The sequence below is a fragment of the Podarcis pityusensis genome (genome assembly GCF_964106645.2).
Source record: "Podarcis pityusensis genome assembly, chromosome: 7".
NCBI classification, from domain to species: domain Eukaryota; kingdom Metazoa; phylum Chordata; class Lepidosauria; order Squamata; family Lacertidae; genus Podarcis; species Podarcis pityusensis.
Genome location: NC_138031.1, coordinates 88,990,237 through 89,006,394, shown reverse-complemented (window position 1 = coordinate 89,006,394; position 16,158 = coordinate 88,990,237).

Below are 16,158 nucleotides of genomic sequence, written 5' to 3'. Positions count from 1 at the left end.
CATTGCTCCGTGTCCGCTTCTCTGGAGCAGCAGAAAACAACCTTTCTCCCTCCTCTATGTGACATGCTTTTATATATTTGAACATGGCTATCATATCACCCCTTAACCTCCTCTTCTCCAGGCTAAACATGCCCAGCTCTCTTAGCCGTTCCTCATAAGGCATCGTTTCCAGGCCTTTGACCATTTTGGTTGGCCTCCTCTGGACACGTTCCAGTTTGTCAATGTCCTTCTTGAACTGTGGTGCCCAGAACTGGACACAGTACTCCAGGTGAGGTCTGACCAGAGCAGAATACAGTGGCACTATTACTTCCCTTGATCTAGATGCTATACTCCTATTGATGCAGCCCAGAATTGCATTGGCTTTTTTAGCTGCCACGTCACACTGGGATTCAGTGGGCTTACTTCTGAGTAAACATGAATAGGCTTATGCTGTAAAACATTTTTTGTTGTTGTTGCTGTCCCCTGTTCTTGGGACTCCTAGAACAACTGTGATAGCAGCTCCCTCCTTTCAAACCTTAGCTCAAAAACAGTATTTTCTATAAAGCCAGTGGATTAACTCCTTAGCCTGTATCTCCAACTGAAATGAAGCCCAAGTATGTGTACCTATATTTGCTTTCATTTATCCCTTGTTATTTCTCTCTATCTTACGTATCTCTTTCCCCTATGCTATAGTCAGTATGTTTATAAAGTGAGAAGATCAGAAGTGTCTCCTGATTTTATCTATGCCAACCACTTGATCATATGCATAAGATTAGTATCAAGAAGAAGAAGAGAAGAAGAGTTTGGATTTGATATCCCGCCTTTCACTCCCTTTAAGGAGTCTCCAAGCGGCTAACATTCTCCTTTCCCTTCCTCCCCCACAACAAACACTCTGTGTGGTGAGTGGGGCTGAGAGACTTCAAAGAAGTGTGACTAGCCCAAGGTCACCCAGCAGCTGCATGTGGAGGAGCGGAGACGCGAACCCGGTTCCCCAGGTTACGAGACTACCACTCTTAACCACTACATCACACTGGCTCTCAAGAGTGTCAGTTACCCCACACATAGTTCTAAGGTGTTCCCACTACAACTCCCATCATCTCTGACCACTGGTAGGGGCTGATGGGAAAGTGAGTCCAACAACAGCTGCCATTGGCCACCAACAAGAACTGTGGTAGGAGCAGCTTTGTCCTCCTGACCTTGTAATTGACTGGTTTGTAGTTGTATAAAACACTAAGCAATGGTTTGTTTAACCATGAGTGGTCCACAGACAAACCATGGCATGTTACTCCAAAGTGTGGTTTGTTTTCCAGCTGCCCTTGCATTTGTGCCTTGATATACATCTGGGGCATGGTGACCAAACAACCTATGTTTAAGGAAGAGTGCTGGGTTAACATGCAACTGAGTGATAGTTTTTAAAAACCAAACTTTGAAAGCCAACAACAAACCATAGCTTTCAGTAAACAAAATGATAGTTAAGCTACTGTGTAGTATTCAGAGAACAAAGCCATGATTTAATAAGCCATGGCTTAATGTTGTGGTTATGTGCAAGCCAGGTCATTCTTTTCTGCTCCCATACCTGATTGTGAAGGGTGATATTTCCAGGGCCTGGTTCAGTGGCAGAGCGTATGCTTCCACCACCAGGGGCACGGAGGGAGCCCACTGTGGCTCACTGTAACCCAGTGGAGCAGCGGGGTGGCAGGGCTGCCCCTGACTCTCCTTCACTCTGCCCTGACCTGGGAGTGGAACTGTGGCTGGGGGCAAGGAATCTTGTGAGGGCATCTGGTTGTGCCCCTCCCAAAATGTTCCTGGGGCGAAAACCCACCCACACTATGCCACTGGTGAGGTTGCTCTTTGTCAGAGCTGCCACAGGCCTCACGAGGGGAGAAAGGGAGCTCCATCAAGTTCTCTCCTATGGGAATACCAAATGCCATCAAGCCAGCTCTCTGAGAGAAGGTGCCTTGTCCTCCTGACTTGGAACATGGTCCCTTCTCTTCTTCTGGATCTGATTGTGGGTGGTGAACAGGGAGAGGGGGAGGGGCTGCTCTGCTAGACAGCAGAATCTGCAAATTTAGAACTATATAACTGCATCGTAAGAACTATAACTTTCAGAACGGGTGCCTGGCCTTGCTTCTCACCCCCTTCCCTTTTCTTCATAGTACATGCTTTCGGATTATAAACCTGAGGGCAAGGAATGATTTTTGTTACAGGCTCTGGGTGCTATAAACAAGCAAACTGGAAGGCCACAGATTCCTCACCCCTGTCTGGATCCCTTGCGTCACTTTGAGTGTATTGTGGCTGCATACATGGGGTGACTGCTTGAATTCAGTAATTCTGCAGTAATCATCTGGAATCAGTGTAAAAGCAAGTCCCTGCCAAAGTTAGACCTTGTCCCATGGGTGTTTTTTCCTGTTAATGGTAGGGGAAAGACCCTGCAAGGAACAGATGCAAATAGTGTGTGTGCACAAACACAGTGAGTGAAAAGTAGAATGAGAGAAATTGCATTAGAGTTGCTGTTTTGGACTTCAAAACCCACAAATATCTTGCTATTCCCCAGTGTATCATTTGGGAACTGCACTGGTACAGTCTGATAGGTGTCTACTGGGCTGGATCAGTGTACCTGGCAGCTAGAGACCCTTTGTCCTCCAATTCATTTATGTTACAAGAACCAGTCCCCTGCATGCATCCTGCAGCACTAATGAAAAGCAGGCTAGTGGGCCATAGTCTTCACTGTTTTTATGAAATCCTGATCTACAGTTAACATCAAGCTGAATTCAGTCACCAAATTAATGTGTGCCCTCAGGAGAAAATTTCAGCCTGTGTTTCTTTAAAACCATATCCAACCTCTTCCCCACTTTTGATTCCTCCCCCCTGCTATGGGAAGTGTACCATAACAGTGGTCAAGCTGTAATGGCCCATAGCTCTCCCCAGAAAAGCTAGAAAGCAGAATGCAAGGCCCCCAACCCCGAAGAGTTCCTTGTGTCCAGAATGGGACTCACTTCCACACTGTGCTTTTAGGCTCCTGTCCAGGGTCGATTGCCAAAAATAGGCACTCATTTAACGGGCATCAGTTTGCTTTATTAAGAAACCCCCATCTTTGGCAACTTTTCAAGATTCCAATTTTGCAATAATAAAAGTCCCCACCTTCTCCCATAGCCCACTGTGTGTGCTTGCCTGCCCCCCTCCATTAGTAATCTATTTGTCCCCTCTTGAAAGTCTGCTGTGAAAAACAAGCCACACTCTCAATGGGACCATTGACCAAACACGAGGCTCTCAATGGGGCTTTGTTGGAAAGAAGTGTGAATAGCGTCCTTTGGATCTGGGTGAACTGGCCCACACGCCCCTTGTGACTGACGATTGTTCCTGCCTATTAATAAATCTACTTTAGCCTCTCTTTAAGCGGAGAAGCCCACAGTGGCAGAGAGACTGCCTAGCTGGGCTAGCAGCAAATATTAGCTGTTTTTCCTACCAGTTATAAACATTTAAAACTAACCCTTGGTTAATTTCCAGCACAAAAGATGGTGTAGGAAGAGTATGATCAGTGCATTTACATCATGAATATATAAAGGAGTCACACTCCAAAGAAACTTGAACACTGCACAAATAAAGAGTCTGGGCTAAGGGCTGCCTATGTCACACTGGTCCAACTAACTGGTTTGCAAATCGTTTAAAACTCACCATTATGAGAAGCCTGGGATAGCTCAGTTAGTAGAGCTTGAGACTCAATCTCAGGGTTGTGGGTTCAAACCCCATGTTGGGCAAATGAGTCCTGCAGTTCAGGGGTTGGACTAGATGACTGGTCTCGTCCAACTCTGCCATTCTATGAATACCCGCTTCCAAAGAACCACAGATCTGTGCTCTTTAAAAACAGTGGTGGATTTTTTTATTACTATTATTTGATTTGAGCCAAAGGTTGCCAAAGCACACAAACATGGGCTCCTTCCATGACATGCCTCGGTTCCCTGACCCTCTGTTATTGCCAGAAATAATTCTCTCCCAAACCACCTTTAAAAAACCCAACAACATCAACATAGCTGGATAGCTTTTCACATTTTAAACATAAGCTAAGAACATGATAGCTCAAGCTGACCTTAATGTTCATACACTGAAATAATTCATCCATTTAAAACTATTACACAGATAATCACTTCCTTGAAATCATGTCAGCACTCATCTACAAGAAAAAGAAAAAGAATTCTTTCAAAAGACTCTTAGGTAAATGGGCTCAGTGCTACTTTCTGTATGATGCAGGTCAATTTAATTCTGTTCTGTACTCCCTATACAGCTAAACAATTGCTTTTCACAAACTAGAGAGCAGAGTAAATGCAGTTTGTAATATCCATCTAGAGGTGGCCTTGAACACTCTCCTTAATAAGAAGCTTGACACCTGAAATTCCACCTCTCTATTCATCTCCTATCAAAGAGTTAGGCAAGATTTCAGAAAATTAATGTTGTATTAATCAATGGGCATAATTAGGAAATGAATGGCGTCAGACATTAAAAATGACATGAACATTGCCTCTATTCTACACACACCTTTGTTGCATCTGCGCATGGGAGGGGCAGGTTAGGCTTCTGGTCCTGCAGCAGGAACAGTAAATGCACACAAAAGAAAGAAAAACCAATAAGCAGAAACAAAGCTGCAAAAGAGAGTGAAAATGACAGCCAAACTGAATTCATTTGTTTACAAATGCCTGATCATACAGGAAGTTTAGCTGGAACTGAAAACGATCACATCCATTAGCAGCAAATCTAAGAGCCTGTGACAGATCTGGGGTAACACAGTTTGGGGGTGCAGGGGCACCCACAACTGCAAGAGTCATTGAATATTAGAAACTAGCAAAGGGGTAGAAATTAGCTGATATTTGGAATATTAAAGGGAAGATGCCAAAGGCATTAGATTTAAAACACAGGGTGAAGCAGTTTTCTCTTCCCGTGCTCCATTCTACATCATTGTTGCAGCGCTCGCTGCAATACCGGTGCCCAGTGTAGCTGAACCTGTCACACTACCCTATCACCACCTCTGAGGAGATCCTTGATAGCGATGCCATTAAGAACAGGCCTTGTTTCTTCTAATAAAGAGTTAACTTCCATTGACTCCTTGTCATTTATTGCTGGCTGGCTCCCTGACAGTACCTGACCATGCAGGTGCTGTCTGCCCCTGCAGCTCTGTGTGTGTTAGCAGAATAGACAGCAGAGTTGGGAGGGGGAGGTCACAGGACACAGAGGTCTGGAGAAGTGGGGTGAACAGATGGATGGGGTCCTGGGAACAAGAAGGAGGAAGTAAGGGCAAGTCCATGCGACGCTGGCTGGAGGAGGATGTGCTGAGAGACAGGGGGCATGACCGGCTTCCGCTTTGGACCCCAGCCTGCTGAAGCTAGGACAGCAGCTATGAGGGATGCTCTTGAGGCATTATGTTCTGCACCCCCTCCACTGAAGGCTTTAGTCTCCCCTGTGCCTTGATTTCCCAACGGAAACACAGCCCTGGGTGAGCACCTAGAACCCCCTGGCATCCAGGGGCGGAGCAGAGAGCGGGCGGGGCGGGGCTGGAGCGCGTCCCAGGGGCGGGGCACCCAGCACGGGGGGGGGCAGCTGCGATGGCACCCCACCGGGATTGCGCTGCCGGGTGCGGTGCGCTCCCCCCGCACTCCTCTTCCTCCGCCAGTGCTGGAATCTTGCTTGACTGAGACTGGGGAGGTCTGCAATCTCTGTAACAAGCCTGTGCCTAAGCAACAATTTGCTGGGAGTAGTAAGTCAGACCCCAGTCAGCAAACTGATAGGGCTTGGTTCTTGGAGTCCCAGGTAGCTGCAATACCACTCTCTGGTAATGGGTGGTAGTGGTGAAGTAGTAGAGCAGAGAAGAGGTTAACAGTGCCTTCCTCTGGCAGATTACCATGATGGTACAGAGAGTACCCTGACAAACTCCCTTATTCAAAACCCTTGACATCTCAAATCTCCTTGGATCAGGTAAATAATTAGATGATATTGGATCCTCCTAACTATTGGATGCTTTAAAACATTTTTACTTTATGACGTCTGGGGTTTCATCATAATGCAACTAAGAAACATCAATAGCAAGCAAGCAAGCAAGCAAGCAAGCAAGCAAACAAACAAACAAACAAACAAACAAACAAACAAACAAACAAACAGGATTGCATTCCATTGTGTCCCTCTACTTGGTGGAAGGCTCTTTGATCCAGCAGAGGTTTTTGTGAATGGAAAGGTGGGGAGGTATTTTTGCTGTTTCCCTTCTCTTCACCCTCCTGCCTTCTTATTATCTGCTCTAGAGGGTTGAAGAACTCCCTGGAACAGCATGGAAAGTGGTGTTTGGGCTACAGAAGAAAGGTTTTTTGGGGTAAAAACCACCTCCTTTGCCTTTCTGCCCACAGACGCCTCCACTGGATCAAAGAACCTTCTGCGTGTGAAGGCCAGGACACAACTGGATGCAATTCATTACCGGATGAGTGTAGGGGTGATGGACTGGTTAAGGGGATGGACTCCTGGAGGCCAATAGAGCCAGTAAGTTCCATGCATATGTAATTTTTAAAATTAAATTTCTCACACATTTTCACAATACATTTCATAAGTTGACCTCCCACCCTCCCACAGTGTTTTTGCTCAAAACTTTTCTACTGCATTATATCTTTATTACAAAAGTTTCTCTATTACAATTATTTTGTCATTTTTATGCTGCTGCTTTTATATCAAATCTTGCTCGCGATTTCATCTGACTGATGTATTTTTAAATAGCCCACAAAAGGCAAGTTCATTGTTTTGATCTCTTAATTTGGCTGTCAGCTTTGCAATTTCTGCATATTCCATTACTTTCAAAAGCCACTCCTCCTTCAATGGAACCTCCTCTTTCCATTTCTGAGCATATAATATTCTAGCTGCTGTTGTCAAATACATAAATAGTTTGGAAATCTTCTTTAGAACACCTGTCCCTATTATACCTATAAGAAAGACTTCTGGTCTTTTGGGAATAACTGATTTTAACATTTTCTTCATTTTATATATATATATATATATATAATTTTCCAAAAACCTTTGGCTTTTTTACATGTCCACCACATACGTAACAATGAACCACCTATCTGCTTACATTTCCAGCATTTACTTGACATATTTTTATACACCTTGGCCAGTTTATGGGTGTTATATACTACTTTTACATCATTTTAAGATAGTTTTCTCTTAATGTATAACACGCAGTAAATTTTGTATGCTTTTCCCATAACTTCTCCCAAGAAGCCATATCAATCTTATGACCTGGGCCTGTCTGGACCACTGTATCATTGTTGTCTTAACTAATTCATCTTCAGTGTCCCATTCTAATAACATTTTATACTGATTTTAAAAATCAGTTATTCATTACTCTTAAGCAACCCCATTTCAAAATCAGATCTTTCTTAAATAGCTCATTTACTTGATGATATGGAAACCAACCTGCTACCAGGTCTTGGATTTCTTCTAATTTTTTGTGCTTTCAGTATAACTTAATATATCTCTATAACTCCCCCAATTCTATTTTATTTCATATTTATTTCTTTTTGGGCACAAGCCTCTGTAGGGGGATAACCACAGTGGTGTTTTCCTTTCTAGTGGATTCTTATGCCTGGCCCATACGCCAAATAAACTCCTTACAGTTTTAAAAGTCTTTATGGACCTTTGCTTTTTCATACTACAGATATGCTTGCCATACCAGATCCTTCGAGATCCAACAATCTAGTATTTTTAAATACCATCCATTCCTTTATCTATGTTAAACATGCTGCATTATAATATAATTTTAGATTTGGAAGGGAGAATCCACTTCTTTCTTTAGCATCTGTTAATATTTTAAATTTAATCATTGGTTTCTTCTCTTGCCCGATAAACTTTTACAGCTCTTTTTGCCATTGTTTTAAACACCCAATATTACATATTATCAGTACTGTTTGGAATAAAAATGACATCTTAGGCAACACATTCCTTTTTATAGCAGAAATTCTCCCCAATAAAATTCACACACCCCAACTCAGCATATCTTGTTTTCCAGTAAGTTTCTAGCCCAGCTTGAGAAGTTTTCTATTGATTTGGCAAGCTTTCTTGTCACTATGCAATTCAATCTATACAGTACTGAACTGACCCAGACAGATTGTTTTTGTGAATTGATGTACCGGTATATCCTGCTATCTCCCATAACTCAGAGTGGCATATTGGAGTTCTTCTAAATGTGAACAGTTCTGTCCCCCTAAGATGCTCTTTCACAATCTAAGGATTTGATGCTCTTGCACAATAAACTTGCTTCTATCACTTCCAGTCTTTTTGCAGTAAGAAAAGTGTTATGTACTGAGTTGAATAGGATCCAAACTGTAGCAGTCTGATTGGTCCTAGAACAATAGGATCCAAAAGGCAGCAGTCTGATTGGTCCTAGAACAATAGGATTCAGAATGCAGCAGTCTGATTGGTCCTAGAACAATGCAGCAGTATGATTGGTTGGCAGGAACCACCCAATCCTGCTCCAGATAGAAGTGAATCCACAACCTGATTGGCTTACAGTAGAATTCCAGAATTAGCCAATCATGTGCAGCCCATTGTGTAAATAATGTATATAAAGCAGATACTGTGAGGGGACATTCATTCATTCCTCCTCACTACTATGAGCTGAATAAAGAGCATGAAATCACTTTGCGACTCTGAGTATATTTCACTGGCGACGAGGATGGGATCCCGCTGAGCTGACTGCCACACACAGCACCGCAGCACCGCCAACTGCCGCACCGCTGCCTCGCACCGTGTATCCAGGCTTCAGCTCCGGGGCACAAGGAACTCAGAATGGCAGCCAACAGCAGCTTCTCGCCATTCAACCCAGCATCTGGAGACTGGGAAGCGTACGCCTCCCGTTTCACCTTCCTCCTAGAAGCCAAAGGGGTCACCGACGAAGAAGACGCCAAGAAGAGGGCGATATTCTTCAGCGTCTGCGGAGAGGAGACGTTTGAAATCGCCCGGGCTCTCCTTGCGCCTGAAGACGTCGCTACTGTTCCATACAAAACAATAATGGAACAGCTGAAGGGGCACTTTTCGCCGCAGCCCTCAGTGGTGGCTCGTCGAAATGCCTTCTACGCAAAGCGGCAAGCCCCTGGGGAAACCATAACTGGGTTTGTGACCTCTCTCCGCCAAGCCGCCCGGTTCTGCAACTTCTCAGAGCTGGAGAACATGCTTCGTGACCGCCTCGTCGGTGGCCTGAAGGATGAGAAGCTGCAACGACGCCTCTACGCTAAGAAGGACCTAACGTTCCAGGTCGCTCTGGAGGAGGCCCTGGCAACAGAAGCTGCCGAGAGGTCGACCCAAGAGGCACGGCCGAGCCTGCCATCCCAACCGAGGGTCCACCATGAAGACCTCACCGACGACTCAGGATCCAACAGGGAGGAGGTGCACCGAGTACAGCAGCGCACTCAAGCAGCGCACAGACCACAGCTGCCTCGACGAGAAGGAGGGAACTGCGCAAGCTGCGGGGAGAGTCACGAGAGGAGGACCTGCCGTTTCCGCAACGCAGAGTGCAGGCAGTGCAGAAAATCGGGACACATCGCCCGGGTGTGTCGGGCTCGGCCCACCCGACACCAGGCATCAGATGACCAATCCAAGAGCCCCAGGTCCCGGGGCCCAACGCACCAAGGCAACTCGACGGAGCTCACGGACTTCCAGGTATACCAGTTGCCCCACCCCAACGTAGAGAAAATTTATGTAGAGGTACAGATAGAGGGGGCCCCATGCCGCATGGAGCTTGACACGGGTTCAACTCTATCCATAATCTCGGCAAGGACCTTAAGGAAACTGTGTCCCACTGGGGGTCCCAAACTCAGGCCGGCCCCATTCACCCTCCGGGACTTCCAGAAACGTAAGGTCCCCACAATGGGGGTGGGGACCTTCAGGGTGCAATACCGAGGGCGGACGCGGCAACTGGACTTGCTTGTGGTCAAGGGCCCCTACATTAGCTTACTGGGATTGGCATGGTTTGGACCACTGGGGCTAGCTGTCACCGGGGTGAACCACACTAGCTTACAAGTGGACGTGGACGCCATATGCAAGGAATTTCCAGGGGTTTTCGATGGGAAATTGGGCCAGTATACGGGCCCCCCCATTGCGCTACAGCTTGACCCCGCAGTACGACCGGTCAGGCTCAAGGCCCGCCGGGTCCCGTTCGCCTTGAAACCCCGTATAGACGAGGAATTGGACCGACTCGTAGAGCAAGGAGTGCTGGAGCCGGTGCCTAATGCTCCCTGGGAAACCCCAATCGTCACACCCGTCAAGCCTAATGGTTCGGTCCGCATCTGCGCAGACTACAAATGTACCATAAACAAGGCCCTCACGGCCCACGCATACCCAGTGCCAGTGGTCAGCCATGTCCTTGCCACCCTGGCTGGGTCGAAAATTTTTGGCAAGCTGGACTTGGCCCAAGCATATCAACAGCTGCCAGTAGATGAGGCCACAGCAGAGGCACAGACGATTGTGACGCACAGAGGAGCGTTCAGGGTAAAGCGGCTGCAATTCGGTGTCAGCGTGGCACCAGGCATATTCCAGAATATAATGGACTCTCTCCTTAAAGGGATTCCTGGCGTCACCCCCTTCTTCGATGATGTGTTGATTGCCGGCCCCACACCAGAGGAGTTTGAGGACCGCCTCCGCACCGTTCTGCACCGTTTCCAGACGGCGGGTCTCAAGGTGAAGCGGGAAAAATGTCTACTAGGAGTGCCTCAGGTGGACTTTCTGGGATTTATGGTGGACGCAGAAGGGGTCCACCCGACTGGGGACAAGGTACGGGCCATTTGTGATGCCCCAGCGCCCAAGAGCAAGACTGAACTTCAGGCCTTCTTGGGACTATTGAACTTTTACCATTCCTTCCTTCCCCACAAGGCGGCGGTAGCGGAGCCCCTACACAGACTCCTGGACAAGCGGGCCCCTTGGGTGTGGGGCCAGCGCCAGGAGGCCGCATTCCAGGCAGTCAAGGACTTGCTTGTCTCAAACTCGGTCTTGGCACACTTCGACGAGAGGCTGCCGGTGGTGCTAGCATGCGACGCCTCACCCTATGGCATTGGAGCTGTCCTGGGGCACCAACTCCCGGATGGAAGAGAGGTACCGGTGGCGTACTTTTCCCAGACACTCAACACAACCGAGCGGAACTACTCGCAAATCGACAAGGAGGGTCTGGCAATCGTAAAGGGAGTAAAAAAATTCCATGATTTCTTGTACGGGCGGCCCTTCACCGTGGTGACTGACCACAAGCCGTTGCTTGGCTTGTTTGCCCCCGAAAAGCAGACCCCCCAAGTGCTGTCTCCTCGCGTCCTCAGGTGGTCAATTTTCCTTGCCAGCTACCAGTATGCACTGATTCACCGACCTGGGAAGGCGATGGGCCATGCGGACGCCCTCAGCAGGCTACCACTACCGGAAACAGGCCCTGACCCAGCACCTGCACAAGAGGTTATGAGCCTGGAGCTGCTTCCCGACCGCCCCATTCAGGCACAAGAAGTTGCACACCATTCCAAGAAAGATAGGGTCATCTCCCGGGTCCTGGACTGGGTGTGGAGGGGATGGCCCAGCAGCAGCCCCGGGCCAGAATTCGCCGGCTACACAACCCGCAAACATGAACTGTCGGCCCACAAGGGGTGCCTGTTATGGGGAAGCAGAGTCGTTGTTCCCCAGCCCCTCTGCAAAAGGGTCCTCACAGCCCTACACGAGACACATCCAGGGGTAGTAAGAATGAAGGCCCTTGCCAGGAGTTATGTGTGGTGGCCGGGGATCGATGGAGAGATAGAGGCCTGGGTCAAACACTGCCAGGCCTGCCAAGAATCCCGCCCAGATCCCCCAAGGGCCCCAGTCCAGTCCTGGGAGTCCGCCCGAGCACCATGGTCACGCCTGCATGTGGATTTCGCTGGCCCCTTTCAGGGGAAAACATTCTTCATAGTGGTGGACTCCTACACCAAATGGCTGGAAGTCGCACTGGTACCGTCCACTTCCACGTCCGCAGCCATCCGGGTACTACGCAGGCTGTTTGCAACCCACGGGCTCCCTGACACTCTCGTCTCAGACAACGGGACTGCATTTACGTCAGGAGAATTCCAAACCTTCACAGCGCAGAACGCCATCCGCCACATCCGTTCGGCGCCGTTCCACCCTGCCACCAATGGCCAAGCAGAACGCATGGTGCGGACCACCAAGGACACCCTTCGCCGCATGACGCAAGGGGACTGGGAGTACCGCCTTGCCACATTCCTTCTAGCACAGCACAGCACCCCCAGCTCAACGACTGGCCGGAGCCCCGCTGAACTACTAATGGGTCGGCGCCTTGCAATCAGATTGGACCGCCTTCACCCCGATAGAGCTCAGGATGAGGTAGTGGTGGGGGAAGGCAGGAACCCCCGGACCTTCGAGGCCCAGGACCCAGTGTACGCAAAGAATTTTGGGGCAGGCCCAGCATGGGTACCCGCCACAATCACCAGGGTCACTGGCCCCGTGTCGTACGAGGTGCTAACGGATGGGGGGCAATGCTGGCGCCGCCACTGCGACCAGATACGGCGACGATTCCCGGGAGAAAACCAGGAGGAGGACAGGTCAGAGGAGTCCCAAGGGAACAGCGGGGCAGTGAGGCCCATAGAGCAGGAGGGGCCAGCAGGAGAGGCAGAATCAGTAAATACAGAGAGGACCCGTGAGGCCGAAAGGACACCGGAACCAGAACCACGACTGAGCGAGCCGGTTGCACCAGACCAAACAGCCGCATCACAGCCAGCATCCTTGGAACACGAGCCAGAACCCGGAGCCCGGACCAGGGAACACCCCAGGCCACAACGCACACGTAGGCCGCCGGCATACCTTGAGGACTATGAATGCGACCTCCCGGGCAGGACTGGAACTTAGAGGGGAGGGGTGTTATGTACTGAGTTGAATAGGATCCAAACTGTAGCAGTCTGATTGGTCCTAGAACAATAGGATCCAAAAGGCAGCAGTCTGATTGGTCCTAGAACAATAGGATTCAGAATGCAGCAGTCTGATTGGTCCTAGAACAATGCAGCAGTATGATTGGTTGGCAGGAACCACCCAATCCTGCTCCAGATAGAAGTGAATCCACAACCTGATTGGCTTACAGTAGAATTCCAGAATTAGCCAATCATGTGCAGCCCATTGTGTAAATAATGTATATAAAGCAGATACTGTGAGGGGACATTCATTCATTCCTCCTCACTACTATGAGCTGAATAAAGAGCATGAAATCACTTTGCGACTCTGAGTATATTTCAAAAAGTGATGGGGAAGAGCACTGGAAAACGTGGGCAAACAATTTCTTGATGCAACATCATATAAGGTCCCTGCAGACAAATTGGAATGAATGTTCAATAAACAGCTTGCTTGGGAGTGACATAAGTGACATTTCCTACAACTTTCTTTTCTCTTAAGTGGAAAAAAACAACTGATAGATGGCTATCTCAAAGGGACAGTAACACATGTGACACAGGGAACACCCAATAATCAAATTAAGCTGATTATCTGGATCCATTTCAATCTGCTTTTAAGCCTGGTTGGGTTCTGAGATCACGCTGGTTGATGAGATGCTCCAAGAGTAAAAGGTGGGGGGCATGGCCCTGTCAATTCCTCTGGAGCTGTCGGCAATCTATCATGGTACCCTTCTGATCCATTGCATTGCATTGAGAAATTAGCCGCTCCACAATTTTATGAGCAGGAGAGTGGGTCATCAGTGACAGACCTTGTGTCTCAATTTTCAGCAGTTCCTGTGTGACGCCAAAATCCAGTGCCCCCACACCGCCTCTCGCCTTCCATTGAACACCATAGTTATGAAGCCCGTTGCAGTGTGACAGAAGCTCCACACCTGGTGTGACTGAACTGGTTGTGCTCCCCTAGATTCACCTGGGGGCCCCTGCCTGGTAGTCTCACATTCCCTCCTCCACTGTTTACACTTTGGGAGGCAACGTCTGTAAAGGTGAACCTGTCCTACATCCATAGACTCCTCTTGTGATGTTCAGTCAGGTTTCCACATCACAAGGGAGTCTATCTATGCAGGCTCCTCCCTACAGATTACCTACCCACCCCCAAACTCATGAATGGCAGGGTGGCTAGACTGACAGGGATACAGCAGCAGGGGCTGTCCGCAATTGGGATTGCTTATATAGGACTTGGGATGCATTGCTTTGTAGAGGCTCTGATTCTTGAGATACAAGTTTCAGACTATGATACTGAGGTACTGTTACTTCTCTCCAACTGCTGCCATTCTGCATTTTTAAGGTTTGGTATTGTCCTCCACCCTATTTAACATCTACATGCTAGGAGGGATCATCTGGATTTATGTAGCAAGATGCTACCAATATGCTGCCAACACCCAGCTTCTTCTTTTCATCCAGTTCAGGTGAGCCAGCTGCTTTCCGAAATAAGTATCTGCATCTAGAAGCTTGGATGAGGATAAACATGTGGGAATGTTGTAGATACTAGGAGAGGATATATTGATTTAATAGTATCCTTCCTAACTCACACTTGTGAGTCAGCAGCAGAACGACATTCCCCAGTATATAGCAGGAAGCTAGTTGGTAGATTCGTTTGAATCTCTTTACTTAAGCAATCCAATCTGGCTTTGTCCAGATTGGGTTTTGTTCCTGGCAAGTCCCCTTTTATCCCTCCTAAAAAGAATAAAAACACAACCATCTTCTTTGAAAAGTAATAAGAAGTTTACTCACATCTAGTTCACAGTTGGATCCCTGAAGGCAGGCTTTAGCTTGTAGTTACAGAAGACAGTTTGAGTTCATCCCATATGGAGATTGAGCCCATGTGCTGCTGGCTGAGAGCCAGCAGACAGCAAAATACATCAGTATCAGCAACAAAAGAAGAAGAAAAACAACAAAGGGGGGGGATATGGCTGTGTGACTAGGCGCTTTTATGGGGTCTCCCAGGGTCAAGCCCATCTACCTGGTCACATGCCGGGGGAGGAAACTCCAGACCAGGTGTGACAGGAAGTCCTCCTGGCTGGAGTAACACCCCCCTGCGTGTCCACTCTGGGCAAACAGGAAGCGTTGTACTTGACTGCTTATATTACATCCCACAAAACAAAGGTCAATCCATATAAGACAGAATTTAGGGGGGGGATGACTTAATGGAACAGTTAGTTGAGGAAATTTCCTGTTCTTCATTGGATCACATTCCCTTAAGGAAGTAGATTTATAGCCTGGAGGAATCTTATGTAGCTGACATTACTGAATACACCTCATTAGTTAGCTTTTTATTTTTGAAATATATTTACTTCGGCAAACACTGACTATGCCTGCAGCTGCTCATCCTAACTGTCTCATCCAACAGGTGGGAATTTTAAGAGAGCATACAGTATGACAAAACAAATGTAAATATTAAAAAGCGAACAAAATAGGTAATTAAGGTGCCTTTTTAAAAGTATCTTAAGCAAACCTAGTAATACACTTTGATTTAAAGATCACCCAGAGGACCAACAACTATTTGGGGGGTCTGCCTCTCCTTTCCTCCTTTCCTGGAAGACCTCAGTTGCCCCATGGCTGCAGAAGGGAACAGGAAGATAATCTGGCCTCAGGCACCAGCCAGTCATCTCCAAGCGTAATAATATTTTCAATAACATTTATTAATTGTGTCATGTTATTTGCGTAGTCCTATGCAGAAAATGTAACAATGGCCTCTGTTCAATGAATTCATATCCTAATTTATGCATTAATGTCCTTCTAATTCCAGATACATGTAACAGATACAAGCTACTCTCAGAATCACTGAGGGGAAAAGCTATTTTGGAGGTGTTCAGGGAAAATTAAATTTATTTGTGTCTTTTCCCCTTTTAAGAAATGTAGATGTTAAAACATGTAAGCCCCTCAGAACCTTTCAGATGGAGCAGAATATCAACCAACCAGACATCAATGAATAAATTGGTTATCTATAGGTTACAATGCATTCCCAAATTCAGACTTTGGCAGACCATAGAGGGAAAGGCATTATAGGTCTGGGTCCGATTCATGAAAACAGAGCATCCTTACTACAGAGGACTCTGTCAAGAGTGTCACTGTTGTCCCTATTACTAGGGTGTGTGCTTAACTAGTGCAGTTATATGCTGTGCTGGACGTGCCCTGCAAGTGTGCAGAGGGAAAGGGGTATGTGCATAAATGTTTGGGTGCCTGAAGTGCAGTG